This window comes from Oncorhynchus tshawytscha, linkage group LG04 (assembly GCF_018296145.1).
Source record: "Oncorhynchus tshawytscha isolate Ot180627B linkage group LG04, Otsh_v2.0, whole genome shotgun sequence".
Classification (NCBI taxonomy): domain Eukaryota; kingdom Metazoa; phylum Chordata; class Actinopteri; order Salmoniformes; family Salmonidae; genus Oncorhynchus; species Oncorhynchus tshawytscha.
The window spans coordinates 16,138,516-16,157,759 of NC_056432.1; the positions used below are offsets into that span (position 1 = coordinate 16,138,516).

At 43.8% G+C, this 19,244-nt stretch overlaps 1 long non-coding RNA gene across 3 annotated transcripts in view; it reads right to left on the bottom strand.

The window, feature by feature from the left end:
- The window catches only part of LOC112247318, a 78,676-nt gene that overhangs the window by 42,202 nt on the left and 17,230 nt on the right, over positions 1-19,244 (bottom strand). For all 3 annotated transcript variants that reach the window (XR_002953050.2, XR_002953052.2, XR_002953051.2), the window contains exon 2: positions 16,285-16,383. This is a non-coding gene — a long non-coding RNA (uncharacterized LOC112247318). The remainder of the gene's footprint in view (positions 1-16,284; positions 16,384-19,244) is intronic.

Sequence of the window (19,244 nt, forward strand, 5' to 3'; positions counted from 1 at the left end):
GCTTTTTGGTCTTAATTTAAGGTTAGCGTTAGGCATAAAGCAGGGCTCTAAATTAACATTGTTCATTAGTAGCATTTGTCTCTCAACTTAAAAAGCTTAGGAGCACCACATTTAGGCTCACGAGAAATTTAGGCTCACGAGAAAATAAGATTTTTAAAAAATTGATTGGGCCTATATGTTTTCTCAACTAGCAGTCACAATCTCACTCCAGAATTAGAAGTTCATCCACGTTCTCCAAACGTCAAATTTCAAAGTGTTTTAGTTGCTTCTGCTGCTCTGTATTGTTCCTCCTAATGCTCTGAATCATTCCATTTCTCCAAACGTCACTCCGAATGGTTAAGGTAAGGGTTAAAGTTTGGGATAGGGTTAAACCATTACGTTTAGGCACTCATTCCGAATGGTTAAGGTAAGGGTTAGGTTTTGGGATATGGTTAAAAATGAAAAATAAAATAAAAAACAGTGTCCATGACTGTGATGATCAAACACGCAACCTTCTGATCCAGAGTCATGGGATTACGTCTATTCACCAAATCCGTCCACAACGCTCACTGTTGCCCCTGGTGGCCGGTTTTGGAAGCCATTTTCCTCAGGACATGAATAGACTTACAATTTTGACGTCAATCTGAAATCAAAATCAAATTTTAATGGTCACATACACGTGTTTAGCAGATGTTATTGCAGGTGTAGCAAAATGCTTGTAGCGTCTTTAACGACCTCCCTTCATCTTGAACGATGAAGCACATATTGTGCCCTAGAAACCATCATTTTCTTTCATTCTGTTCTACTGTTATAAAGTTCTGAACCCGGTTCGAATGAAGAAAAGTTACTGTTTATATCGTTCCTTTCTTTTTCCTTTCCTTTTTAAACCTCTGAAATATATGTTTTTATTTTTATTTAGCTCGACATTAAATTACTCCACTAATGGATAGAGCAGTTTGCTATGGAGCAGGAAAGCTATGCACATGCTTTGGAAAGACAATTGTAGTGTAGGGTGCGACATGCAACTGACATTTTGTGGGTGAGGAGAGCGCAGGGCATGAAGCATGGAAATCTTGTGGTTATGACAAGCATTATCTATATTATTAGCATTATTATTATTCCCATAGCAACGATTAAAACATTCCCTAACCAGAAACCGTGGATTGATGGCAGCATTCGTGTGAAACTGAAGGCACGAACCACTGCTTTTAATCAGGGCAAGGTGTCTGGTAACATGACTGAATACAAACAGTGCAGCTATTCCCTCCGCAAGGCTATCAAACAAGCTAAGCGCCAGTACAGAGACAAAGTAGAATCTCAATTCAACGGCTCAGACACAAGAGGCATGTGGCAGGGTCTACAGTCAATCACGGACTACAGGAAGAAACCCAGCCCAGTCACGGACCAGGATGTCTTGCTCCCAGGCAGACTAAATAACTTTTTGCCCGCTTTGAGGACAATACAGTGCCACTGACACGGCCTGCAACGGAAACATGCGGTCTCTCCTTCACTGCAGCCGAAGTGAGTAAGACATTTAAACGTGTTAACCCTCGCAAGGCTGCAGGCCCAGACGGCATCCCCAGCCGCGCCCTCAGAGCATGCGCAGACCAGCTGGCCGGTGTGTTTACGGACATATTCAATCAATCCCTATACCAGTCTGCTGTTCCCACATGCTTCAAGAGGGCCACCATTGTTCCTGTTCCCAAGAAAGCTAAGGTAACTGAGCTAAACGACTACCGCCCGTAGCACTCACATCCGTCATCATGAAGTGCTTTGAGAGACTAGTCAAGGACCATATCACCTCCACCCTACCTGACACCCTTGACCCACTCCAATTTGCTTACCGCCCAAATAGGTCCACAGACGATGCAATCTCAACCACACTGCACACTGCCCTAACCCATCTGGACAAGAGGAATACCTATGTGAGAATGCTGTTCATCGACTACAGCTCGGCATTCAACACCATAGTACCCTCCAAGATCGTCATCAAGCTCGAGACCCTGGGTCTCGACCCCGCCCTGTGCAACTGGGTACTGGACTTCCTGACGGGCCGCCCCCAGGTGGTGAGGGTAGGCAACAACATCTCCTCCCCGCTGATCCTCAACACTGGGGCCCCACAAGGGTGCGTTCTGAGCCCCTCCTGTACTCCCTGTTCACCCACGACTGCGTGGCCATGCACGCCTCCAACTCAATCATCAAGTTTGCGGACGACACAACAGTGGTAGGCTTGATTACCAACAACGACGAGACGGCCTACAGGGAGGAGGTGAGGGCCCTCGGAGTGTGGTGTCAGGAAAATAACCTCACACTCAACGTCAACAAAACTAAGGAGATGATTGTGGACTTCAGGAAACAGCAGAGGGAACACCCCCATCCACATCGATGGAACAGTAGTGGAGAGGGTAGCAAGTTTTAAGTTCCTCGGCATACACATCACAGACAAACTGAATTGGTCCACTCACACAGACAGCATCGTGAGGAAGGCGCAGCAGCGCCTCTTCAACCTCAGGAGGCTGAAGAAATTCGGCTTGTCACCAAAAGCACTCACAAACTTCTACAGATGCACAATCGAGAGCATCCTGGCGGGCTGTATCACCGCCTGGTATGGCAACTGCACCGCCCTCAACCGTAAGGCTCTCCAGAGGGTAGTGAGGTCTGCACAACGCATCACCGGGGGCAAACTACCTGCCCTCCAGGACACCTACACCACCCGATGCTACAGGAAGGCCATAAAGATCATCAAGGACATCAACCACCCGAGCCACTGCCTGTTCACCCCGCTGTCATCCAGAAGGCGAGGTCAGTACAGGTGCATCAAAGCTGGGACAGAGAGACTGAAAAACAGCTTCTATCTCAAGGCCATCAGACTGTTAAACAGCCACCACTAACATTGAGTGGCTACTGCCAACACACTGTCAATGACACTGACTCTACTCCAGCCACTTTAATCATGGGAATTGATGGGAAATGATGTAAATATATCACTAGCCACTTTAAACAATGCTACCTTATATAATGTTACTTACCCTACATTGTTCATCTCATATGCATACGTTGATACTGTACTCTATATCATCGACTGCATCCTTATGTAATACATGTATCACTAGCCACTTTAACTATGCCACTTGGTTTACATACTTATCTCATATGTATATACTGTACTCGATATCATCTACTGTATCTTGCCTATGCTGCTCTGTACCATCACTCATTCATATATCCTTATGTACATATTCTTTATCCCCTTACACTGTGTATAAGACAGTAGTTTTTTTGGAATTGTTAGTTAGATTACTTGCTCGTTATTACTGCATTGTCGGAACTAGAAGCACAAGCATTTCGCTACACTCGCATTAACATCTGCTAACCATGTGTATGTGACAAATAAAATTTGATTTGATTTGATTTTGATTTTGAGTTAAGCCCACAGAATTATACATAGAGAGGAGTGGCTTCTATGAAGGAACTTTGAATGTCGTTGAATTTCAGAGAGTTGGCTAAACTAACTTTGGACTAGAGCTAGCCCTTGATCATGACAGTCAGTTCTATTACATTACACATAATGCTGCCTATTGTTTTTAGAGCTAGACCAGAGCTAGCTAACGAGCTAGCTAGCTAAAAATCTTGCGTGTGCAGAGTGGCACCAGAATAAAGATAAAAACAAGTTAACATAAATTAACATTATTAACTTATTATTATTAACTTATTATTAACTATTAACTATTAACTATTATTAACTTATATTAACTTATTCACTTTTGTTCTCGGTTCTGGTTCTGTTCCTCAAATTGTTTTGTTATTTTCCTGTTTTCAGTTCTGCACCCTGAACCGGTTCCAACCCCTGAAAGAAATGAACTAACACTGTTACGACATTAGTTTATTATAAAATCTAAAATGTTGATGGAAATACCTGTATTTTCAATTACAAAGTCATTTGTGGAATATTTGGTTTCTACACTGTGTAAAAGCACTATTTTCCTATTGAGATACATTACATAGATAATTGTACGCTGTATCTTTAAAAACGTCAGGTTTGTGACAACATTCAAAAGATCTGTTATTCATTCATTGCTATGATCATTGATCTCCTAAAGAAGCTCTCTCCAAGTATACTGGCAGCTACCAGGTTGTAAGCTAGCTAGCGAATGAGATAACATGACTAAACAAAGTGTAAACAAAGGGTTAACAATGCACGAGTAGTTTTAGAACGGCCCACGACATGGTTTATGAATACTATGCTGTCCTGGTGGTCTGCTGTAGGAAAGTAAAAATGCTGTGCCAGTACTATGGGTCAGATCTGTTGGCTTCGTTGCTGTTTTTCTTTAGTGCACTAGGAAATAACGGTACAGCAAAGCCTTATCATTAAAACAATTATTATCTGGTAGATTTTTCCCTTAGTCACACAGTGCTCCTAAAACAAAATCCTGGTCTCACAGAACAATATTCTGTTGCATTTGCAACCAAATTGGTCGCACTTTAGAGGCCTGGGCACAAGATGTGTTTCAGGTTTCCGGTTAATATTAAGGTTAGGTTGAGGTTTAAAATTAGATTGTATGACTTTATGGCTGTGCTAGCCAGTGACTACCCTGCAGAGCTGCCTCCAGTACATGAGTCATCCCAATAAATGGCAACATTGTCAGGCCTGTTTCTCATCTCCTAAAGGCACATCCTTTTTTCAGAAGTGTCAGAATACAGTTGGAATTCAGGCAGAATGGTCGTCTCGCTGTTTCCCTTTTCCTCTGCATAGTTCTAAAGAGCAAGTGGGGCTTTAGTAAAGAGATTATGGTTGGGCTATCTATTAGGATTTAGGTTGTATAGTTGTGTCATAGATATGTAAATAATTAGTACAAAAGTCCTAATTACTTGAAATAAAAATAAACATTTAATCTGTTTAATCTGCCACATCTTTTATTTACAGTATATTTGACAAAATGTGATTGTCATGCACATATACAAGCTCATACAACAGTCACGCATGCTCACATGCACACAGGCACACACACACACACACACACACACACACACACACACACACACACACACACACACACACACACACACACACACACACACACACACACACACACACACACACACACACACACACACACACACCAAAACCATTGGTTTGTAGAGGAAGATGACAAATATTTCAGAGAATGCAGACTGAATGGGGAAAAATTCATATGCAACACTATGTTCTTCTTCACATTGAAGAATCAAATCTAATCTTTTGTGGCCATTGGGCATTGAGGGTGGGAAAGTGGCGAAGCGGGAGCATTGGGTTAGGCTGTGAAAGAGATGTTGATTGCCTCTGCTAACAAGAGCATAATGTATTCTATTGTGTTCATCATTCGTCCATGTTTATTAAGGCAGGAACAGGCATGATATTTCTTGTTCCCTCCCATCTCCCTGCCCCTCTCCCTCTCCCTCTCTCTCCCTCTCCCTCTCCCTCTCTCTCTCTCTCTCTCTTTCAGTGGATGGGGGATGTTGATGTGGAGGTGGTATGACAGGCAAGGCATCCTAAAGCCAGGATAAGAATGGGAGAATGAGAGGAAGAAAGAAGAAAATGAGGATGGGAAGATGAGTGAGAGAAAACAGATAAATATATCAAGGAAGTAAGGTAAGCAGATGAGAAGAAAGCAGGAGAAATAGGTCAGAGGACAACCAGGTGAAGGGATGAGAGGATGGAGGGATAAGAGAACGAGAGGAAGATATGATGAAAGAGAGAGAAAGATAAAGCGAGAGACAGGAAGGGAGAGGATGATGCCAGGGTGGAGTTCAATGGAATCAGGGGGAGTGCCCTCTCCCCCTCCCTCCTCCCTCCTCCCCCCGTCCCCCATTCCTGTCAGGTTCCCACTCGCGCTACCCTCTTCGCCCCTCTCGTGCCTACCCTAGTTCTCTCCCTAATGAGAGCTGGCGGGACAATAGTGCCATTGTTGGCAGTGTTTGGGAAGCCCGTGCTGAGAACAATCGTTTTTTACCCAAGCAGTGGCACAGCCCAAACCCTTTCCTTCATTACCGCTGGTGCACTGATTAAGTCTGCTCCCTCCTCAAGCCGCTTCAATGGGCCGTTGAGCCAGTCACTAGGATCCTACTCTGCCTCCTCTCCTCTCCTCCTCCACCACCTCCTGTCCTCTCCATTCCCTCATTCCCGCCTCTCTCCTGCTATCGTCACTCTGTCATCCATCTCGGTTTGTTTCTCATTCACTAGTTCTCATCCTTGTCCCTATGTCAACAGCAATCCCTCTCTGATTTGCACCTTTCATTAACAGAGACACAAAGGTCCACATGTAACCACACTGTCAAGATTATAGAGGAAGAAGGCAATAGATAGAGAGATAGAGGAAGAGAAAGGAGAGGGAGTGAGAGGAGAGGAAGAGAGAGAGAGAGAGAGAGAGAGAGAGAGAGAGAGAGAGAGGAAGGAAGGAAGGAAAGAAAGAAAGAAAGAAAGAAAGAAAGAAAGAAAGAAAGAAAGGAAGGAAGGAAGGAAGGAAGGAAGGAAGGAAGGAAGGAAGGAAGGAAGGAAGGAAGGAAGGAAGGAAGGAAGGAAGGAAGGAAGGAAGGAAGGAAGGAAGGAAGGAAGGAAGGAAGGAAGGAAGGAAGAGAGGGAGAGATAGAGAGGGAGAGAGATAGAGAGGGAGGGAGAGAGAGAGAGAGAGAGAGAGTAACAGCGAGGACAATAGAAATACATTTTAAAAACACAACTATGAGAAAATATGACAAACATATGGCTAAATGAGAGCTATACAAAAAATCTCTTTCAGAATGACCTTGATAATCCGGGACAAAGCTAATTTATTTAAGATTGTATGTTACATTGTGGGCAAACAGAGGCTATGCCACCAAATGCAAAAGAGCTTTCCATACATCATACAATTGTCATGAAGGGAGTGCTATCCAGCCTATGCTTGTGAGGAGACAGTGAATCAGTAGATTCCAAGCTTTTCGCTCTGCCATGGCTTGAGATCACGGTGACTCCTTCAGACCATGATACTGCACATGCGCCATGCAAAGCAGCATCATGAATATGCATAATTATGTGGGACTGGTGTAATTTCTCTGAGTTATGGGATGTGACAGGCAAGGAGCGTACATCAGGTAAATCACAACTGACAAATGAATAATCCCTTTCTCCACATTACTGCGTTTTACGTGTCTGTCGCAATACGCATACATGCATTCATACACGCATTCATACACGCATTCATACACTCATTCATACATGCATTCATACACTCATTCATACACGCATTCATACACGCATTCATACATGCATTCATACACTCATTCATACACGCATTCATACACTCATTCAGACACTGGAAATCACTCTGACAACACACATGCGCACACACACTCACACAGACACCCAGGCAGGCACAGTTTTGCTATGTACTGTAGTCCTATAAATGTTCCTCATCCAACTACACACAATACCCCATAATGACAAAGCAAAAACAGGATTTTTAGAAATGTCCAGCTCAACAAAGTCTTGGTGGTTCCAAACTTCTTCCATTTAAGAATGATAGAGGCCACTGTGTTCTTGGGGACCTTCAATGGTGCAGACATTTTTTGGTACCCTTCCCCAGATCTGTGCCTCGACACAATCTTGTCTCGGAGCTCTACGGACAATTCCTTCGACTTTCATGGCTTGGTTTTTGCTCTGACATGCAATATCAACTGTGGGACCTTATGTAGACAGATGTGTGCCTTTCCAAATAATTTCCAATCAATCAAGTTGTAGAAACATCTCAAGGATGATCAATGGAAACAGGATGCACCTGAGCTCAATTTCCAGTCTCATAGCCAAGGGTCTGAATACTTATGTAAATAAGGTATTTCTGCTTTGTCATTACGGGGTATTGTGCATAGACTGCTGAGGATTTGTATTTATTTAATCCATTTTTAAAATAAGGCTGTAAATAAACAAAATGTGGAAAACAGTCAAGGGGTCTGAAAACTCTCCGAAGGCACTGCAGAACGATCATGTCCAATAAATACAAACAGTGTGTTTGTCAAAAAAATAATAGTATGTGTTTCTTTTCACATAAAAGATGCACCCCGTAAATGTAAGAAAAGCATACATTAGGCATGAGGCTTGTCAGATGCACCCAATTACTCAATGCAAATAGGGGGACTGGGGGGGAAAAAAATCTACAAAACCTCAATGAAATATAAGAAAAGTCCACAGTGGCAGAGAGAGACAAAGACTGCCATCACCAAGCAACACATTAGCTAGTGGTCCTACATGAGCGACAATAGTGATAGGGATATGTTTCACATCCGTTTACTGATAGGACACTGCTGATTAGAAAGAACAGCTCATGGACACACACTCATCAAATCAAATTGTATTTGTCACATGCACCGAATACAACAGGTTACAGTGAAATTCTTACTTACAAGCCCTTAACCAACAATGCAGTTTTAAGAAAAAGAAGTGTTAAGTACAAAAATAGATAAGTAAAAACTATAAATAACAAATTATTAAAGAGCAGCAGTAAAATAACAGTAGTGAGGCTATATAGCTATATACAGGGGGTACCGGTACAGAGTCAATGGGGGGGGGGGTAGTCGAGGTAATTTAGATAATATGTACATGTAGGTGGTGAATATGCATAGATAATAAACAGAGAGTAGCAGCAGTGTAAAAGAGGGGATGAAACACATACAGAGATGCACACAGACAGACACACAGAGGTCTTTGTGGTTGTGTATAAAGATGAGGGGCTATTATAATGATAGAGCAGTGAGTTCCCATTAGTTAAAGGTGCAATATGCAGAAATCACTCCACCATTTCCTGGTTGCTAAAATTCTAATAGTTCGCCTAATTTCAATTTATGTGACAAAACAAGCAGTCAAAGTGTAGAGAATCATTGTACCATCTAAACCGCTACGAAATATAATTTCAATAACCAAAACTATTGTATTTTTAGCTGTTTGAAGCTGGTGTACAAAACCGAAAGTAAAAGACGTAAAAACTAAACTGATGAACAGGAAGCATAAAAATAGCGCACATACAGTAGAACATATCTGCCACTTCTTAGACTAAAACTCACATTTCTATGTGAATTTGGTCGGGTCTCCCAAAAGAAGTTACATATTGCAGCTTTAACGGTCAGCGCTTGTGATAAGGATCAGCGCCCTGTAGCTGGACTATAAAAAGAGAGGATTCTGATTGGTCGTTTCATAAGGGACTGCTCCCCTTTAATGAAGATGGGCTATGCCTCACATGATACTACCAGCACAGGAGAGGGTTGTCACATCATTGGCTGTAGATCTAGAATTCCAATAATCAATTGAAATTATTATTGAGACAAAATATGTCATGTTTAGCAATATACTGTAAGTTCAAACGAACAGGTGCATTCAGACAGATATACAGACATACACACTCACTGAACTCAAAAAATATGTACATACATACAATATGTACACACACACAAACACACACACACAAACACAGACACACACACACACACTGCCACTAGCACATCAGAGAGCGCCAATTTACAGATCCTAGCGTACTGTACTCGCCCCCGCCTCCTCACCTCTCTTCTCGCCTCTTTTCCTATCCTTGCTTTACCTCCTTCCCCCACTCACATCCTCTGTGCTGCCACACACACACCCAAGGGGAGGACACACTGCTCATACCACCCAGGAAATTAACTTGACATTTGATGCAGACGAAAAAAATACATTTTCCGGGGGGGACAAAGTGTACCCATGCAGAGATAGGGCCTAGTAGGATATAAACCCAGCGCCCCCCCCCTAAGCCCAGCAACACATTCATGGGGATTTCAGCGGTCTACAGATGGCACTGGGGTGTCTGCAGAAAATGAGCTCCATCGTTTCCAGTCCTCCTCTATCTTTCTCCATCTCTTTTTTCTATCACTTCATCAGTGTTCATATCCAATCCATGACCTTATGTTTGTATGACGGGAGGTTGAGAGAGATAACAGACATTAGCAGAGGACTTGATGATGTCTATGCTTGCTCGCATAATTGTGCCCCACCCTTTCGGCACACACAAATATTTAAATGAGATTGAAAGCAGGGTTTTTCATAGAAATGCAACATTCAGCTTCTACTGTTGTGGATGTCATATAGCTTCCAGTGCATTGGTTTAGTAAAAAAACACACTCTCACGCGCACACGCACACACACACACGCACGCACGCACACACACACACACACACACACGCACGCACGCACGCACGCACGCACGCACGCACACACACACACACACACACAGGCGACGACCCAGACAGTGTCTGTCTCGGTCCCCCCTCCATTAGACATGCAAGAATGTTAACGTCATTATGCATTATTGTAAGTGTTTGTCTGTGCCCTCCCCCTTCTCTCACTCACTCACCATATTGTGTCTGAGGGGTAGTCCAGACATGTGTGTGTGTGTGTGTGTGTGTGTGTGTGTGTGTGTGTGTGTGTGTGTGTGTGTGTGTGTGTGTGTGTGTGTGTGCCTGCGTGCGTGCGTGTTTGAGTGGTCTTTTATATGTTCCTGCACACAAATCACTGATCATAGCTGAAATACGGTCAGCTCCGAGCACTATTTAATCCTACTCACACATAGCCCTTTACACACAGTTATACAGACTAGATGTTAAAGTGGATAGTCTCTAAAGCTGTGTTGGAAAATTATATCTAACTTCATTAAAACACAACAATCTACTGTTCAAAATTAGAACAATCAAAATGATCCTAAATGTGTGAATTAAATTGAAATAATGTTGACAGTTGGTGTGCCATCCTTGGCAGATTTAAACAGAATGGTAGATCTTCAACCTGCTGGTAAGCTATCTCTCATTTGAAAACCCTGAGCAGTCGAAAGGCACTACGAATTGTATTTTAAACAGTTACTGTAAAAATGTTTTTTTTTAAATGACACATAAAACCTGCATGAGCAAGGTGTCAGACAGACAATGTGGACATGTTGCCCTCTGTACAGTTTCCTCATTATAAAGATATATAATGCGTAAAAAAAATCCCAATGTGGATGGTGTACACTGACATGAATATCCAGGAATACACTGTGAATATGTGATTTTCGAAAGGGTCTGAGGGGAAGGAAAGGGAGGGAGCGGTTGTCAATTCTTAATCCCCCTCCCTTAGGCTTAATGAACGCACTCAGGAAAATGACACAATTTTGATAAGGTTGAAGTGAGCGAATGGGGGTAGAGGGGACACTTTCATTAGCCGTGGCGTTAGTAGGATCTGTTTTGCATTTCTCTGATGCTTTATACACACAGCCCTGCCCTGTCGTGCCCTGCCCTGCCCTCCCTCCCTCCCTCCCTCCCTCCCCCCTCCCTCCCTCCCTCCCTCCCTCCCTCCCTCCCTCCCTCCCTCCCTCCCTCCCTCCCTCCCTGCCCTCCCTGCCCTGCCTCCCTCCCTCCCGCCCTGCCCTGCCCTGCCCTGCCCTGCCCTGCCCTGCCCTGCCCTGCCCTGCCCTCCCTCCCTCCCTCCCTCCCTCCCCCTCCCTCCCTCCCTGCCCTCCCTGCCCTCCCTGCCCTGCCCTAGCCTGCCCTGCCCTGCCTCCCTCCCCCCCGCCCGCCCCCCGCCCGCCCGCCCGCCCGCCCTCCCTGCCCTCCCCGCCCGCCCGCCCTGCCCTGCCCTGCCCTGCCCTGCCCTGCCCTGCCCTGCCCTGCCCCCTCCCCTGCCCTGCCCTGCCCTGCCCTGCCCTGCCCTGCCCTGCCCTGCCCTGCCCTGCCCTGCCCTGCCCCTCCCTCCTTGCCCTCCCTCCCGCCCGCCCTGCCCTGCCCTGCCCTGCCCTGCCCTGCCCTCCCTCCCTCCCTCCCTCCCTCCCTCCCTCCCCCTCCCTCCCTCCCTCCCTCCCTCCCTCCCTCCCCCGCCCGCCCGCCCGCCCTGCCCTGCCCTGCCCTGCCCTGCCCTGCCCTGCCCTGCCCTGCCCTGCCCTGCCCTGCCCTGCCCTGCCCTCCCTACCCTGCCCTGCCCTGCCCTGCCCTGCCCTGCCCTGCCCTGCCCTGCCCTCCCTCCCTCCCTCCCTCCCTCCCTGCCTTGCCCTGCCCTCCCTCCCTCCCTGCCCTGCCCTGCCCTGCCCTCCCTGCCCTCCCTCCCTACCTGCCCTCCCTCCCTACCTACCCTACCCTACCCTGCACTCACTCACTCACTCACTCACTCCCTCCCTGCCCTGACACATTTTCTTTTCTATTCACTGCATTTAGCAGATGAAAACATGAATTGAGAATAAAATATGTAATTCTCAAAGAACATTTATTCAAAATGTTGCTTTAAAATATTAAAAAGGGAGATGATTAAGGAGGGAAGGAGGGAGAAGATGCCAGGTGCCTCTTGTTTGGGCTTTGCATTGTCTTAGGCAAGTCTATCCAGGCCCAAAGGAGGGATATTCAAAAACACTTCTGTAAACAACAAAGACTAAAAAGACTGGTTTGGAATAAGACAGAGCTAAATTAAGCAATATATTGAGCCATCGACACCTTTTTTCAAAAAGCTATATCTTAAATAGTTTGGGGCAGCAGAGTCTTGCCTACCACCCACCTTGGCTTCTGCAAACTCCCCTCCCTCCTGCCACCTTTCCTCTCTTCGCTGACAGCGATTTGCATTCATTTGCATGATTTTATGATGTGCATATCCTTTGTTCTCACAGTAAAAAGATGATGTAGGAGAAACCCTACCTACGCAGCGCTACTACAACCTACACTGACGGCCACTTGGATATTAAATGAAAAAAAATACAACTGCAGTTTTATTCCTTTCAATTATAAATTATACTAGTGATTTTGTCACCCCACCCCAATGCCCTACCCCTGGTAATTCCGTGTATCAAAATTAGAAAAAAAGATGGATATGTGTCGGTTTTGTGGAATTTTTGTAATAGCCGTGGACAGGATAGAATGTGCTATCACAAAGAGGCAGGAGCCTCAGCTGATATATATAGCATGGGGGAAGGATCGCATGCAGGCATGAAATATGGAATTACATGACGAATAGGAAATATTAAAATGATAGATGGAAAATAAATCATTTAAATGAAATAGCAGCTTTCATATAAATACATTTTTATAAATGACCTACTTTTTTCTTTGGTTAATGCTTTAACCTTGCTGCTAGCTATTGTGTGTGTATTACACATTTATTACATGATAATAACGGCTTCATCCTTATTGGTCAGATGGACGGGTGTAGATTTTAGCTTATGGACATCCAAAAGATGTGTTGTAAGCTGGCACCTATTATCCTCAGTTGGCGATTCATCATGTGTGCCCAAGCACACACACACACACACACACACACACACACACACACACACACACACACACACACACACAATGTACCATGCTTTAATCATGCAAATGCATGCAGGGGACATTATGTCCTGTGGCCAAGCGTTAATGACATGGAGGCTGCATGCAGGTATACAGATGTAGGATCTTAATTTGATCACCCTGTTGCAGGAGAACTTTCAGACTTGATTTTCCCTTATGAAAAATGTATCAACCCCTACAAATATGGACTTTAAATTATAATCCACGTAAAAATTCTAATTTCCTGTTGCTGCAAGTTTATTTTCCTGCTGCAGCAAACTGGCTCAAATGAAGATCCTACGTCTGTATTCTGGAAGGTCTACTCTTGGAAAACACAGGCTGTGCCTTATGAACGGCAACACCTAACAATCGCTCTCTGTCATACTGGATTTCATTAGTGCTAAATTAGTACAAGTAATGCTGTGCCATATACAAACGTAATAGGATATAAACACACAGCTATTCTATAAATCCAATACGTATATACAGTATATATATGTAACCACTGCCCGTAGAGCATACAGCACTTTGAAACACAAGGCAATCATTGTAATTTGGATATTGTCAGGGAGTATTACTGAAGGATAGAAATGAGAGGCTGCAGTAGCCCTGTTTCCAGGGGGAATGTTTCAGGAGTGTCACTGCACATCTTCATCTGAGAGATGTAAATAGTCATCCCTTCTTGTTTGGGCTTTGACCCCATGGTCCTTACCATGCTCTCACACAGGCAATGGCTGATGGGAGGTTCGACATCGCTCTGACTCCTAAAAAGCATAGCGGGCCAGTTACCTTGCATTGCAGTCTATGTAAATAATGCAGTGGTGGATATAGTGGTCTAACGACACTGACACACTGCTTTTAAGATGGTGACATGAATGCTATGGTACTGTTGTAGACACATCCTGATTAAAGGCAGCTGTAGTATTTTGGAGAGGACCGTGGATAAAGTCCACATTCACATTTGCAAAGCATTTGAACTATAGTGAACCCAAAGCAATGGCCCAATACTGAAGGATTCTGATTTACAGTATATAGAAAAAAATATTCCACAAGTGTTATTTGGCTGTACCCATAGGAGAACCCCTTTTGGTTCCAGGTAGAACCCTTTTTGGTTCCAGGAAGAACTCTTCTGGGTTCCATGTAGAATCCTCTGTGAAAGGGTCCTACCTGGAACCAAAATGGGTTCCTTAAAGGGTTCAGTGTTCTCCTATGGGGAGAGTGTACCTTCCTCCTGACTTTCATGTCCACAGCACAATGCGTTCCTGGAAACCTGTATCGTAAAACTGACTCACATAATGGACTGGAGTTTTTTAGTTTGGTTTTGACCAAACACCAACCAGAGGGACAATAGCGTATATGACCTTGTCAACCGACAACACTGAAAACAGCGTAAATGGCATCCTTCTAAAGAGAGGTACTGTATAGTTACATTGGATACACATAATATTACCATGCCAGGGTGCTTGCTATTGATACCAAAAAAATGAAATCACATGCTTGGTCTGAAAAATGTCTATTTTTGGTATTTGATCACAAATCTTTGGCTTTGACTGTATCATTGGCGAAAATCGAAACTAGTGATTTGATAACAACGCTCTCTATGATGGCAATAGGTCTGGGAGTTTAAATGGTGAGTAGTGACTCTGCCGCTGACTCTCCTGCCCGGCGACTCGGCCTGCCCTCCCTAATTGGCCCTTCAGAGCACTCCACCGATAGAGGGAGAGTAGAGGGAGTAATTACAGTGGGTACACTACCACATGCTGAGGCCCATGGGTGCTGACATCACCCTCTCTCTTGAACCCTTTAATTCTACATCACACAATAAGTCTTTTTCTTGAATACCAAGACCTACAAACAGCCTTTTGGAGTAACCAGAATATTCTGAATGGTACTAGAGCTAATCTCTTGGTATTGTCTGGTACTGTTTGGAGAGTGTGAGTGAGATCGGTATTTTTAGCTATTGAAATATTTTTTTATGACAGAGTTGTATTTCTACAGATTTAGCATGTGGTGCATAGCACGCACATTAAATAGCCCAAGAAAGTAACATATTGTCAATCTGTCCAGCTGTGTTTGAGATGGTTTTAGGAAGGCTGAGGTCAAAGGTCAAATCAAGGATTTTTAAATAGGCCATTCAAAAATCACGAATAATACCTTCCGGTTCACATCACTAGAGCAAGCTAATTTCATAGATCGACCAATGACAGTACAACTAAAATGCTACATCCACACATCATCTACACATCATATGGGGAGTAATATGGAATGTTCCAAATGACCTTGCTGAGAACGCTGCCTGCTTGTACATCATTTGCAATGACTAAAGCCATTTGTATTAGATTTTTATGGAGTACACCATTTAGACTGTGAGTTTGTGCTGATGATAAACAGTGAATGCAAGCCTCTGCCCCCCTGTGACTCTGGTCTTGGTACGGACCAGAGGGCAGATGAATGGGTCATGGGATTTGATATTTCTCATGGCCACATTGCCTGAGCTTCCCTCAAAACAGTGTTTTTCTGTTTTCTGTGTTCCCTGGACTGCTACTAACATCCAAGGGTTTACTCTAATATTCTCCATATAGCCAGACTTTTACGCACTCACATGCAAACACATTTACACAAAACCAATATGTATCTTGTTTTGGTGATTACTGAACAATTCATTTATACATTTATAATTAGTAGGTTTTGTTATCTGTTTTAACAAACCTTTTTAATTATCTTTGTACATTGATTTTTCTGTGTTGTGGTTTTCATATAAGCCCTTGGGCTTCCAACCACACCTGCACAATTGTTTTCTTTGTATTGTTGTCTATCAATTGTTTTCTTTGGTGCAAAATTTAAAAAAAATAAAAAAAACTCAACACAGAGTCTAACTTTGCTGCGGGTTTGCAGAGACACACACGCTCACATGAAGATGAACAGAGTGCACGGACACACACACACAGCATGGTTAGTTTCTTTGTATTTTTGGGGGCCCGTTGGCTTTCTAACCTGAGCTCATGTTGGTTCAGCAGTAGGCAAAGTCCCAGACAGACATGTCCACTTGGCCTCTCTCCTAAGCAGGGGAATCAGGGCCATATTTCTCCAACCCTGCAACACGAGGGAACACACACACAGAGGCAGGGTTGTAAATGTAAAGATTTTCCATGCAGCCACTAACCTTTACATGTCAGATATCATTTCTAGACAAAATCACAATGAACATGTTCCCTCAATGCAGAGGAGAGGGGTGATCACATGACGCTTGTCAACAGAGGTAGCATTTACTATCGATAAGTTTGCTCTGCAGTATTCAAATTGGCAATAACTTCATGAAAATGTCGGCTCAACCTTTACATACGGCCACGAATAGCAGCTGAAACACCTTGATGTCACGTGACCGCTTCGCACCACTTAGAAACGGCTTTCAGATCCTTCAGTGAAACATGGTGGTACTGTCAGTTGACTGAAGATATTTTCCAGAGTTACATCTTTCAATGCTTTTTCTGTGTCATTATATTAACCCACAGTGGCCTACTCAGATAGATGCAACATTGTTCTTTTGAATGGCGGTTAAAAAGAATAGCAGCAGCAGGGGTATGTACTACAACTATTTATCCTGCTTCCAGTCACTTTATCCTAATCCCCCACCTGCATGTTCATATCTACCTCAAATTACTCCAGTATCCCTCCACATTAAAATGTGGTACTGAACACTGTCCCTGTATACTACTTCCTCTTTTATTTTGTATTTTTTATGATATCTTTTATTATTTAAGTTATACTATTTTGATATTGATTACTGCATTTTGGGGTAGGGCTTGCAAGTGAAGCATTTCACTCTACTTGTGCATGTGACAATACAAGTTGAATTTGAACTGTACTGTATTACATGAATGGTAGCCCAGACTGGTCTTGTCAAGAGACGTTTTGTTGCATACCGATGCTCCATGAGCTGCCATGTTGTTGACCCCTGTCCCCCGGAACCCTGACCCCAGTCTTTGGACAGAAGAAGTCTGGAGTGGGGGAGTGGGGTCTAGACCCTGTTCTGGGGAGCACAAGGCCCTCTGGGGTCAAGGGTGAATTCTCCAACCCACCAAGGAGAATCTCATTTATATCTACTTTTCAGAGGGAACAGCATCACTAGTGATGTCCTTCACAGCACAGAGAATGGATAAGTCCACAAACAATGGAGACTCATGACAGAACAATATATGAAGTCCTCAATCCATATCTCTGCAATAGCTCTCCATAGAGAAGGTCACCATTGACACCTGGATCCGGTCAACCAAATGTGTTGACATTCATACTACAATTGAGTGAAGCCAGAGTTCTTGCAAAGTTCATTTGAGTAGCTAGCAATGATGAACAAGAGACATGATTGATGAGGCATTGCATTACGGCATTAAACACATACTATGATCATTTAGAAGAAATGTGTTTACATCGATGGCTGAAGATGTCTGTATGGCAACACTGGAATGGGTATTTTCATCCTACTGTCTAAACACAATGTCTTATGTCCACAGCCTTACAATGGGTGTTATCTTTATCTCAAGTATCTTTCCAGGGTCTCAGAGAGTTCTGTTGTGTGTCCATGTGATGGTCTGGCCTTCCTGACAGACGTCAACAGGAGACTGACAGCTGCCAGTTCTTATAAAGCCTCCATGTCAAACCAGGATGAACACACACACACACACACGGAGGTACACACACAGACTCACCGACAAACACACACACACACACACACACACGTAGATACACACACAGACACACACACACACACACACACCCACACACACCTATATACACACACAGACTCACCGACATACACACACACACACACACACACACGTAGATACACACACAGACACACACACACACCTACACACACACACACACACACACACACACACACACACACACACACACACACACACATATACAGGAAAATGGGTTAGCTACAACAGTAATCTAAAATAAGGCGAATCTATCTCTCTTTCAGAACAAATTAACAACATTAACAATATGTTATTATCAAGTATTCATATTTATTGATAGGAAATCAAGAACAATTGCACAGATATCACTGGCATAAATCCAAAAATATGACAATGTAAAACATTACGTAAGACCACAGAAGTGTGAAGGACAATTATAGCACTTGGAGCATTGATTTATTCATGAAAATAATATTACGTGGAATTCATACAAGACTAATTTAAATCTGTGCACTGAACCTGCTGAACAAAGCATGTGATCCCTGAAGACAAATCTAAGGACTGAATCTAGATAAGTGATTTCACTTCATGATTCATTAAAACACACACATGTATTGGACACACTCACACATACCCTCTCTCTCTTACTATCTTTCTTTTTGTTTTACTACCTTTATTTCTAAGTGTGCTAGTGTGTTCCTGTGGTTCTGTGGTTAACCGAGTCTGTGTGTTCATAGCCCTACGGCAGGGTTTAGGGTAACTGCTTGGCACCCCCCACCCCACTCCGTTCCCTTTATGGCTTGTGTGGCTTGTCTCTTCGCATCTCTCTCCTGTACACCCCATCCCCCTCCTTTCGCTATGCGGCTACTGGCCTACATGCAGGGAATTACTGTGCCACAGAAGCTCAGATACTAAGACAACCATTATGGAGACAGAGCACTGTGGCACAGGTCGACACAAATGCTTGAATACAAAAACCCATACAGAAACAAACACAGACATAGTCACATTCACACTGTGTGTATACAGTGCCCATTAATGTTACGCAAAATTTCAATTTACAATCCTGATATTATGAATGTTATCAGAGTCTGACTTGCGTTTTCTGTCTCATTTCCTTGAGGTAATAATCCATTAGCAGAGGCTCAACCACGCAGCCGTTTAATTATGCTGCCTTCTCTAGGAGCCTGCTGGGGCGTACCACGCATCACCAGGAAGAGGGGTGACAGGAAGAAACTGTCTGCTACCATA